The sequence below is a fragment of the Tachyglossus aculeatus genome, chromosome 5, assembly GCF_015852505.1.
Source record: "Tachyglossus aculeatus isolate mTacAcu1 chromosome 5, mTacAcu1.pri, whole genome shotgun sequence".
Lineage (NCBI taxonomy): Eukaryota > Metazoa > Chordata > Mammalia > Monotremata > Tachyglossidae > Tachyglossus > Tachyglossus aculeatus.
Window position 1 is genome coordinate 8,159,560 of NC_052070.1, and position 12,261 is coordinate 8,171,820.

The 12,261-nt window shown below is 53.1% G+C and overlaps 1 protein-coding gene across 1 annotated transcript in view; it reads left to right on the plus strand.

Annotated features, from left to right (window-relative positions):
- ADD2 (adducin 2) overlaps positions 1-12,261 on the plus strand; it is a 161,423-nt gene that overhangs the window by 47,577 nt on the left and 101,585 nt on the right. The gene's annotated exons all lie outside the window — the stretch shown is intronic.

Genomic DNA, 12,261 nt, shown 5'->3' on the forward strand with positions numbered 1-12,261 from the left:
CTTTTACTTCCCAAGCGCTTAGTACAGTGCTCTGCCCACGGTAATAGCTTAATAAATACGATTAAATGAATGAATGAATGAATGGCCGGCTGCCACCCTGCCACTCGGCCACCCCGCCTCACTTCCCAGGCCTTCCTGCCGGGAGACACACACACAGAATCACAGATGGACAGACAGGCAGGTGGACAGACAGGCTGGAACTTGGGAGAGGACAGTAGAGCTGATAGACATGATCTCAACGATCTCTAGAGATCTCAGCCTTCTCTGTCCCCCAGGGGATTGGAGTCGGAGGTCGTGGGTTCGAATCCCGGCCCTGCCACTTATCAATCAATCAATCAATCGTATTTATTGAGCGCTTACTGTGTGCAGAGCACTGGACTAAGCGCTTGGGAAGTACAAGTTGGCAGCATATAAAGACAGTCCCTATGCAACAGTGGGCTCACAGTCTAAAAGGGGGAACAGTGTGTGACTTTGGACAAGCCACCGAACTTCTCTGTGTCTCAGTTACCCCACCTGTAAAATGGGGATTAAGACTGTGAGCCCCACGTGGGACAACCTGATTACCCTGTATCTACCTCAGTGCTTAGAACAGTGCTTGGCACATAGTGCATAACAAATACCATTATTATTATTATTGTTCCAGCGCTTAGAACAGTGCTTTGCACATAGTAAGTGCTTAATAAATGCCATTATTATTATTATTATTATTATCTCAATCATCTTTCCTTTGCCCTCTCCTTCTTTATCCGGCTAATAAACCCAGGAGGATCCAACTTGCTCAAATCAATCAATCAGTTAGTCATATTTATTGAGCACTTCCAGTGCAGAGCACTGTATTAAGTTCTTGGGAGAGTACAGTATAGCAGAGTTGGTATTCCTTCATTCATTCGTCTGCTCGTTCGATCATATTTACTGAGCATTTACTGTGTGCAGAGCACTGTACTAAGCGCTTGGAAAGTACAATACAGCAATAAAGAGAGAGACCACAATGGGCTCATAGTCTGCAGGGGCCCGGGGGAGGGACGTTCATTCGTTCATTCAATCGTATTTATTGAGTGCTTACTATGTGCAGAGCACTGTACTAAGCGCTTGGTAAGTACAAATAGGAAACAGAGACGCTCCCTACCCAACAATGGGCTCACAGTCTAGAAGGGGAACACAGACAACAAAACAAGTAGATAGGTGTCAATACCATCAGGATAACAGGCATCAATACAAGTAAACAGGCATCAATATAAATAAAATTATAGATATGTACAGATATACATAAGTGCTGTGGGGCAGGGAGAGGGGAGAAGAGCAAAGGGAATGAGTCGTGGTGGCGCGGAAGGGGGTGGGAGCTGAGGAAAAGTTGGTAGACATCGTCCCTGCCTGTGATGAGCCGACAGTTTAGAGGGGAGGACATGAATAGAAATGAATAAAACGATGGGTTTGGACAAAATAATAATGGTATTTGTTAAGTGCTTAGTCTGTGCCAGGCACTGTAATAACCCCTGGGGTGGATAAAAGCAAATCAAATTGGACACAGTCCCTGTATTGTGAGACTGAGGGTGGGGTGCAAATTAATTCACTCCTATTTATTGAGCGCTTACTATGTGCAGAGCGCTGTACTAAGCGCTTGGGAAGTACAAGTCGGCAACATCTAGAGATGGTCCCTACCCAACAACGGGCTCCTATTGCAAGGGCTGCGCGGAAAGGAAATGAGGGCTTAGAAGGAGAGGCTTCTAGGAGACGTGCTTTTAATAAGGGTCTGAAAGGGGGAAAGTGAGTATAGGATGTGAAGTGGGAGGAATCCAGCTTGCTCGGTAGAGATCTTCGCCTTTGATGATGTCCGGCAGTATTGGGGTCCACCGCCGCCGCCGTCCTCCTCCTCCCGACGAGTCACCGTGTCTTGGCGCTCCTCTTCCCTCTGCCACTGGGACCCCCCCAGGCCCTGCCCTAGCCTAATCCAGGGGTCACTCCCCAGCCCCTCCCCGCCCCATCTGCCCTGGTGGTCCCAGGGCGAGGGAAGGGTTGGCTCTAGAGATCTCATCTTTCTCCGACCCCATCTCGGATCATCTTCCCTTTACCCCCCTCCGCCCTGTACCTGATTGTTCTGGGGGAGTCCAGTTTTTTCGGCAGAGATCTTCCCGTTTTTCCATCTGGCAGTGCTGAGGTCCTGTGACAAGTGACGGTATTCAGATGCTCGCCCCTGCTCCCCTCCCCGCTGCCCCCGTAAATCCTCCAGGCCTTGCCCTAAGCTGATCCAGAGGGTACTATGCAACCCCTCCCTGCCCCATCCACACTGCCTGTCCAGCTAAGGGTTGGCTCCAGGGACCTCAGCCCTCTCCGCCCCCATCTCGGATCATTTTCCCTCAGCCCCCTCCTTCCCCCTTCCCAGGGCGTATCCAGCTTGCTTAGCGGAGATCTTCCCATTTGCCATCTGGCCGTACTGGGGTCCACCGCTGCTGCCCACCTCCTCCTGATGAGTTGCCTGCTCCACCGGTCAGCGTTTCTTGTCTTCTCTCTGCCAGCGGAACTCCCCCAGTCCCTGGCCTAGCCTAATCCGGGGGTTCCCTATCATCAATCGTATTTATTGAGCGCTTACTGCGTGCAGAGCACTGTACTAAGCGCTTGGGAAGTACAAGTTGGCAACATAGAGAGACAGTCCCCACCCAACAGTGGGCTCACAGTCTAAAAGGGGGAGACAGAGAACAAAACCAAACATACTAACAAAATAAAATAAATAGAATAGATATGTACAAGTAAAATAAATAAATAAATGGAGTAACAAATATGTACAAACGTATATACGTATAAACAGGTGCTGTGGGGAAGGGAAGGAGGTAAGATGGGGGGGATGGAGAGGGGGACGAGGGGAAGAGGAAGGAAGGGGCTGAGTGTGGGAAGGCCTCCTGGAGGAGGTGAGCTCTCAGTACGGCCTTGAAGGGAGGAAGAGAGCTAGCTTGGCAGATGGGCAGAGGGAGGCCATTCCAGGCCCGGGGGATGATGTGGGCCGGGGGTCGATGGCGGGACAGGCGAGAACGAGGTACGGTGAGGAGATTAGCGGTAGAGGAGCGGAGGGTGCGGGCTGGGCTGGACAAGGACAGAAGGGAGGTGAGGTAGGAGGGGGCGAGGTGATGGATGGACAGCCTTGAAGCCCAGGGTGAGGAGTTTCTGCCTGATGCGCAGATTGGTTGGTAGCCACTGGAGATTTTTGAGGACGGGAGTAACACGCCCAGAGTGTTTCCAGACAAAGATAATCCGGGCAGCAGCATGAAGTATGGATTGAAGTGGGTAGAGACACGAGGACGGGAGATCAGACGGGAGATCCATCCCCTCCCTGCCCCATCCACTCTGCCTGACCCAGGGAAAGCTAAGATTTGGCTCTAGAGATCTCAGCCCTCTCTGCCCCCATTTGGGACCACCTTCCTCTTGTCACCCCCTTCTCCTTCCAGCTAATTGTTCCGGGGGAGTTCCGGCTTATTGGGCAGAGATCTTGCCATCCGACATCTGGCCGTACTGGGGTCCGCCGCTGCTGCCCGTCTCCTCCTGATGAGTTACCGGTCCACGTTGCTCCTCTTCCCTCTGCCACTGGCAGTCCCTCATTCCCTGGCCTAGCCGAATCTGGGGGTCACTGCCCGGTCACTCCTCCCCATCCACACTGCTTGGCCCTGGGAAAGCTAAGGTTCGGCTCTATGGGTCCTAGCCAGCTCCGCCCCTGTGGGATTCCATCTCCGATCGTTTTCCTCTCGCCACCCCTGACTACTCTTTCCAGCTAATTGTTCCGGGGGATCCCAGCTTATAAGGCCGAGATCTTCCTGTTTGACGTCTGTCAGCGCTGGGGTCCACCGCTGCCGCTGCCGTCCTCCTCCTCCTGAAGTCTCCATGCTCTGCTGGTCCCCGCTGCTCCTCTTCCCTCTGCCACTGGAACTCCCCCAGTCCCCTAATCCAGGGAGAGCTAAGAGTTGGCTCTGGGGGCCCCGGCCCTCTCCGCCCCCAGGGGATTCCCTCCTGGGGTCACCTTTCCTTTGCCCCCTCCTTCCACCTGTGTCTGATGGTTCCGGGGAAGTCCAGCTTCCTCGGCAGAGATCTTCCTGTCTGACATATCTTGGGGTCCACCGCTGCGGTCCTCCTCCTCTTCCTCCTCCTGACGAGTTGCATTTCGGCGTCGCTCGGCTCCGTGTCCTCTCCGAAGGGCTGGAGGGTTGGGTCGGTCCGCTACTTCTCTTCTTCCTGCTGCCCATTGGGCACCATCGCAGTGGACCGGGCACTGCCCATCCCCTCCGACCCTTCCACCCCGTATCGTCACCGAGCTAAGGCCTGGGTCCGTGATTCCCGCCACCCGTGAGGCTCCAGCCTTCCTTGGCTCCCTCCCCCATGGCTCCAGCCCCCCGCCCCCGGATGGATCTCCTCATCCTCATCCTCCTCCCCAGCCCCAGCTCCGGGACGTGGCCCACGGATCCCAGGTCTACCCGCTTACCTCCTCCGACGCTGGGCCTCGCCTCCTGAAGCTCTTCCTCTGGCTGGCACCCTGCGAGTGGCTCCTCCTGCTTGAGCCATGTCTACTTATACTCCAGGCCCTCTGTGATGTCATTTTCTGTCTCCATCGGGCCTCCACCCAGCCTCCGCCACCCCCAAGTAGGAGCAGGGCGGCTCTTGGCCTCCTGTCCCTTGAGGAGGTTCGCCCTCCTGCCTGAATGGTCTCTAGTTATGCTCTAGGCCCTTTGTGATGTCATTTCCCATCTCCATCTGGCCTTGTTCGGCCCCCTTCCCCCCACCCCCACTCCCATCAGTAATAATTGCGGTATTTGTTATGCACTTACAATGTGCGAGGCACTATACCAAGCCCTGGGGTGGATACAAGCAAATTGGGTCCCCGTCCCATGTGGGCCTCACCGTCTCCATCCTAGAGAAGTGAAGTGACTTGCCCAAGGTCACACAGCAGACAAGTGGCAGAGCAGGGATTATTTACTTTAGGAATGATGTGCACATAGCTATAATTCTGTTTATTGTAACGGTTTTGGCACCTGTCTACATGTTTTGTTTTGTCTTCTGTCTCCCCCTTCTAGACTGTGAGCCCGTCTTTGGGTAGGGACCCATCCCCCCCGCCTTACCTCCTTCCCCTCCCCACAGCACCTGTATATATGTATATATGTTTGTACGTATTTATTACTCTATTATTTATTTTATTTGTATATATTTATTCTCTTTATTTCATTTTGTTAATATGTTTTGTTTTGTTGTCTGTCTCCCCCTTCTAGACTGTGAGCCCGCTGTTGGGTAGGGACTGTCTCTTTGTGTTGCCAACTTAGTACTTCCGAAGCGCTTAGTACAGTGCTCAATAAATACGATTGAATGAGTGAATGAATATATGTTGCCGACTAGTACTTCCCAAGTGCTTAGTCCAGTGATCTGCACACAGTAAGCGCTCAATAAATGTAAATGAATGAGTGAACCCATGACCTTCTGATTCCCAGGCCCGTGTTCTTCCCTACTAGCAGGCCCGCTCCTGGCCTCCTGTCCCTCCCGGAGATTTTTCCTCTTGTCAATTCCTCTTGTTCAGCGCTTAGAACATAGTAAGCGCTTAAGAAATGGCATCATTTATTTTTATCTCTTTTGAGTGCCCTCCGATTGGTGCATCTTGCCTGAGCCATCTCGCCTTTTGTGATGTGATTTCCTTTCTCCATTGAGCCTTGCTCAGCCACGCTGAACAAGGCCCGATGGAGACTGAGCGGGTCCGGTTATTCCCTTGGCCCTCTGTGGTGTCATTTCCCATCTCCAGTGGGCCTTGTTCAATCAATCAATCAATCAATCAATCAATCAATCGTATTTATTGAGCGCTTACTGTGTGCAGAGCACTGGACTAAGCGCTTGGGAAGTACAGGTTGGCAACATATAGAGATGGTCCCTACCCAACAACGGGCTTACAGTCTAGTCATCATCAGCATCATCATCATCATCATCATCATCACAGTCCCCTGTCCCCGCCCCCAACTGGCCGGGCTAGTGGCCCCATCTGGGCCCGTGCCCGCCTTAATTGGCAGCAGGCTCCCAGCAGGGCCGCAAGAACACAGCACCAAGGCAAGAGGGTGGACCGACCAGCCCCAGGGCTGCCCTCCAGGCCCAACTGATATTTAAATCATCCTGTCCCCGAAGGGGCCGTGATGATCCATCCTCCATCTGTCTGTCAGTGTGCTTCTTCGTTGGAAGCCCCCCAAACTGCTCCCCACCCCCCGCAAGGCCAGCCATGCCAAGACCCCCGTCTCTGAGTCTCTGGCCAGCGGACAGGGCCGCGCTGCCTCGGGGAAGCCTTCTCCGGCTGAGCTCGCACGCGGACCCTCCCCGCCTGGGCCCGGTCCGATCGCTCACACCCAATATGTTGCCCACTTGTACTTCCCAAGCGCTTAGTACAGTGCTCTGCCCACAGTAATAACTCAATAAATACGATTAAATGAATGAATGAAGGGCCGGCTGCCACCCTGCCACTCGGCCACCCCGCCTCACTTCCCAGGCCTTCCTGCCGGGAGACACACACACAGAATCACAGAAGGACAGACTGGCAGGTGGACAGACAGGCCGGAACTTGGGAGAGGACAGTAGAGCTAGTAGACATGATCTCAACCATCTGTAGAGATCTCAGCCTTCTCCGTCCCCCAGGGGATTGGAGTTGGAGGTCGTGGGTTCGAATCTCGGCTCTGCCAATCAATCAATCAATCGTATTTATTGAGCGCTTACTGTGTGCAGAGCACTGGACTAAGCGCTTGGGAAGTACAAGTTGGCAACGTATAAAGACAGTCCCTATCCAACAGTGGGCTCACAGTCTAAAAGGGGGAACAGTGTGTGACTTTGGACAAGCCACTGAACTTCTCTGTGTCTCAGTTACCCCATCTGTAAAATGGGGATTAAGACTGAGCCCCGCGTGGGACAACCTGATTACCCTGTATCTACCTCAGTGCTTAGAACAGTGCTTGGCACATAGTAAGCACTTAGCAAATACCATCATTATTATTATTATTGTTCCAGTGCTTAGAACAGTGCTTTGCACATAGTAAGTGCTTAATAATCCCATTATTATTATTATCTCGGTCATCTTTCCTTTGCCCACTCCTTCTTTATCCGGCTAATAAACCCAGCAGGATCCAACTTGCTCAAATCAATCAATCAGTTAGTCATATTTATTGAGCACTTCCAGTGCAGAGCACTTTATTAAGTTCTTGGGAGAGTACAGTATAGCAGAGTTGGTATTCCTTCATTCATTCGTCTGCTCATTCAATCATATTTACTGAGCATTTACTGTGTGCAGAGCACTGTACTAAGCGCTGGGAAAGTACAATACAGCAATAAAGAGAGAGACCACAACGGGCTCATAGTCTGCAGGGGCCTGGGGGAGGGATGTTCATTTGTTCATTCAATCGTATTTATTGATTGCTTACTATGTGCAGAGCACCGAACTAAGCGCTTGGGAAGTACAAATCGGAAACAGAGACGGTCCCTACCCAACAATGGGCTCACAGTCTAGAAGGGGGAGACAGACAACAAAACAAGTAGAAAGGTGTCAATACCATCAGGATAACAGGCATCAATACAAGTAAACGGGCATCAATATAAATAAAATTATAGATATGTACGGATATACATAAGTGCTGTGGGGCAGGGAGAGGGGAGAAGAGCAAAAGGAATGAGTCGTGGGGGCGCGAAGGGGGTGGGAGCTGGGGAAAAGGGCGGCTGAGGAAAAGTTGGTAGGCATCGTCCCTGCCTGCCATGAGCCGACAGCTTAGAGGGGAGGACATGAATAGAAATGAATAAAACGTTGGGTTTGGACAAAATAATAATGGTATTTGTTAAGTGCTTAGTTTGTGCCAGGCACTGTAATAACCCCTGGGGTGGATAAAAGCAAATCAAATTGGACACAGTCCCTGTATTGTGGGACTGAGGGTGGGGTGCAGATTAATTCACTCATATTTATTGAGCGCTTACTGTGTGCAGAGCGCTGTACTAAGCGCTTGGGAAGTACAAGTCGGCAACATCTAGAGACGGTCCCTACCCAACAACGGGCTCCTATTGCAAGGGCTGCGCGGAAAGGAAATGAGGGCTTAGAAGGAGAGGCTTCTAGGAGACGTGCTTTTAATAAGGGTCTGAAAGGGGGAAAGTGAGTATAGGATGTGAAGTGGGAGGAATCCAGCTTGCTCGGTAGAGATCTTCGCCTTTGATGATGTCCGGCAGTATTGGGGTCCACCGCCGCCGCCGTCCTCCTCCTCCCGACGAGTCACCGCGTCTTGGCGCTCCTCTTCCCTCTTGCCACTGGGACCCCCCCAGGCCCTGCCCTAGCCTAATCCAGGGGTCACTCCCCAGCCCCTCCCCGCCCCATCCGCCCTGGTGGTCCCAGGGCGAGGGAAGGGTTGGCTCTAGAGATCTCACCTTTCTCCGACCCCATCTCGGATCATCTTCCCTTTACCCCCCTCCACCCGGTACCTGATTGTTCTGGGGGAGTCCAGTTTTTTCGGCAGAGATCTTCCCGTTTTTCCATCTGGCAGTGCTGAGGTCCTGTGACAAGTGACCGTATTTAGATTCTCGCTCCTGCTCCCCTCCCCGCTGCCCCCGTAAATCCTCCGGGCCCTGCCCTAAGCTGATCCAGAGGGTACTATGCAACCCCTCCCTGCCCCATCCACACTGCCTGTCCAGCTAAGGGTTGGCTCCAGGGACCTCAGCCCTCTCCACCCCCATCTCGGATCATTTTCCCTCAGCCCCCTCCTTCCCCCTTCCCAGGGCGTATCCAGCTTGCTTAGCGGAGATCTTCCCATTTGCCATCTGGCCGTACTGGGGTCCACCGCTGCTGCCCACCTCCTCCTGATGAGTTGCCTGCTCCACCGGTCAGCGTTTCTTGTCTTCTCTCTGCCAGCGGAACTCCCCCAGTCCCTGGCCTAACCTAATCCGGGGGTTCCCTATCATCAATCGTATTTATTGAGCACTTACTGTGTGCAGAGCACTGTACTAAGTGCTTGGGAAGTACAAGTTGGCAACATAGAGAGACAGTCCCCACCCAACAGTGGGCTCACAGTCTAAAAGGGGGAGACAGAGAACAAAACCAAACATACTAACAAAATAAAATAAATAGAATAGATATGTACAAGTAAAATAAATAAATAAATGAATAGAGTAACAAATATGTACAAACATATATACGTATAAACAGGTGCTGTGAGGAAGGGAAGGAGGTAAGATGGGGGGATGGAGGGGGAACGAGGGGAAGAGGAAGGAAGGGGCTGAGTGTGGGAAGGCCTCCTGGAGGAGGTGAGCTCTCAGTACGGCCTTGAAGGGAGGAAGAGAGCTAGCTTGGCAGATGGGCAGAGGGAGGCCATTCCGGGCCCGGGGCATGACGTGGGCCGGGGGTCGATGGCGGGACAGGCGAGAACGAGGTACGGTGAGGAGATTAGCGGTAGAGGAGCGGAGGGTGCGGGCTGGGCTGGACAAGGACAGAAGGGAGGTGAGGTAGGAGGGAGCGAGGTGATGGACAGCCTTGAAGCCCAGGGTGAGAAGTTTCTGCCTGATGCGCAGATTGGTTGGTAGCCACTGGAGATTTTTGAGGACGGGAGTAACACGCCCAGAGCGTTTCTGGACAAAGATAATCTGGGCAGCAGCATGAAGTATGGATTGAAGTGGGTAGAGACACGAGGACGGGAGATCAGACGGAAGATCCATGCCCTCCCTGCCCCATCCACTCTGCCTGACCCAGGGAAAGCTAAGATTTGGCTCTAGAGATCTCAGCCCTCTCCGCCCCCATTTGGGACCACCTTCCTCTTGTCACCCCCTTCTCCTTCCAGCTAATTGTTCCGGGGGAGTTCCGGCTTATTGGGCAGAGATCTTGCCATCCGACATCTGGCCGTACTGGGGTCCGCCGCTGCTGCCCGTCTCCTCCTGATGAGTTACCGGTCCGCGTTGCTCCTCTTCCCTCTGCCACTGGCAGTCCATTCCCTGGCCTAGCCGAATCTGGGGGTCACTGCCCGGCCCCTCCTCCCCATCCACACTGCTTGGCCCTGGGAAAGCTAAGGTTCGGCTCTATGGGTCCTAGCCAGCTCCGCCCCTGTGGGATTCCATCTCCGATCGTTTTCCTCTCGCCACCTCCGACTACTCCTTCCAGCTAATTGTTCCAGGGGAGTCCGTCTTATAAGGCCGAGATCTTCCTGTCTGAAGTCTGTCAGCGCTGGGGTCCGCCGCTGCCGCTGCCGTCCTCCTGAAGTCACCATGCTCTGCTGGTCCCCGCTGCTCCTCTTCCCTCTGCCACTGGAACTCCCCCAGTCCCCTAATCCAGGGAGAGCTAAGAGTTGGCTCTGGGGGCCCCGGCCCTCTCCGCCCCCAGGGGATTCCCTCCTGGTGTCACCTTTTCTTTGCCCCCTCCTTCCACCTGTGTCTGATGGTTCCGGGGAAGTCCAGCTTCCTCGGCAGAGATCTTCCTGTCTGACATATCTTGGGGTCCACCGCTGCGGTCCTCCTCCTCTTCCTCCTGACGAGTTGCATTTCGGCGTCGCTCGGCTCCGTGTCCTCTCCGAAGGGCTGGAGGGTTGGTCCGCTACTTCTCTTCTTCCTGCTGCCCATTGGGCACCATCGCAGTGGACCGGGCACTGCCCATCCCCTCCGACCCTTCCACCCCGTATCGTCACCTAGCTAAGGCCTGGGTCCTGATTCCCGCCATCCGTGAGGCTCCAGCCTTCCCTGGCTCCCTCCCCCATGGCTCCAGCCCCCCGCCCCTGGATGGATCTCCTCATCCTCATCCTCCTCCCCAGCCCCAGCTCCGGGACGTGGCCCACGGATCCCAGGTCTACCCGCTTATCTCCTCCGGGGTTGGGCCTCTCCTCCTGAAGCTCTTCCTTTGGCTGGCACCCTGCGAGTGGCTCCTCCTGCTTGAGCCATGTCTACTTATACTCCAGGCCCTCTGTGATGTCACTTTCGGGCCTCCACCCAGCCTCTGCCACCCCCAAGTAGGAGCAGGGCCGCTCTTGGCCTCCTGTCCCTTGAGGAGGTTCGCCCTCCTGCCTGAATGGTCTCTAGTTATGCTCTAGGCCCTTTGTGATGTCATTTCCTATCTCCATCTGGCCTTGTTCGGCCCCCTTCCCCCCACCCCCACTCCCATCAGTAATAATTGCGGTATTTGTTATGCACTTACTATGTGCGAGGCACTGTACTAAGCCCTGGGGTGGATACAAGCAAATTGGGTCCCCGTCCCATGTGGGCCTCACCGTCTCCATCCTACAGAAGTGAAGTGACTTGCCCAAGGTCACACAGCAGACAAGTGGCAGAGCAGGGATTATTTACTTTAGGAATGATGTGCACATAGCTATAATTCTGTTTATTCTGACGGTTTTGGCACCTGTCTACGTGTTTTGTTTTGTTTTCTGTCTCCCCCTTCTTGAGTGTGAGCCCATCGTTGGGTAGGGACCGTCTCTAGATGTTGCCGACTGGTACTTCCCAAGCGCTTTGTCCAGTGATCTGCACACAGTAAGTGCTCAATAAATGTAAATGAATGAGTGAACCCATGACCTTCTGATTCCCAGGTCCGTGTTCTTCCCTACTAGCAGGCCCGCTCCTGGCCTCAATCAATCAATTAATCAATCAATCAATCGTATTTATTGAGTGCTTACTATGTGCAGAGCACTGTACTAAGCGCTTGGGAAGTACAAATTGGCAACACATAGAGACAGTCCCTACCCAACAGTGGGCTCACAGTCTAAAAGCGGGAGACAGAGAACAGAACCAAACATACCAACAAAATAAAATAAATAGGAAAGAAATGTACAAGTAAAATAAATAAATAAATAAATAAATAGAGTAATAAATATGTACAACCATATATACATATATACAGGTGCTGTGGGGAAGGGAAGCAGGTAAGATGGGATGGAGAGGGGGACGAGGGGGAGACGAGGGCCTCCTGTCCCTCCCGGAGATTTTTCCTCTTGTCAGTTCCTCTTGTTTAGGGCTTAGAACATAGTAAGCGCTTAACAAATGGCATCATTTATTTTTATTTCTTTTGAGTGCCCTCCAATTGGTGCATCTTGCCTGAGCCATCTCGCCTTTTGTGATGTCATTTCCTTTCTCCATTGAGCCTTGCTCAGCCACGCTGAACAAGGCCCGATGGAGACTGAGCGGGGTCCGGTTATTCCCTTGGCCCTCTGTGATGTCATTTCCCATCTCCAGTGGGCCTTGTTCAATCAATCAATCAGTCAATCAATCAATCGTATTTATTGAGCGCTTACTGTGTGCAGAGCACTGTACTAAGCGCTT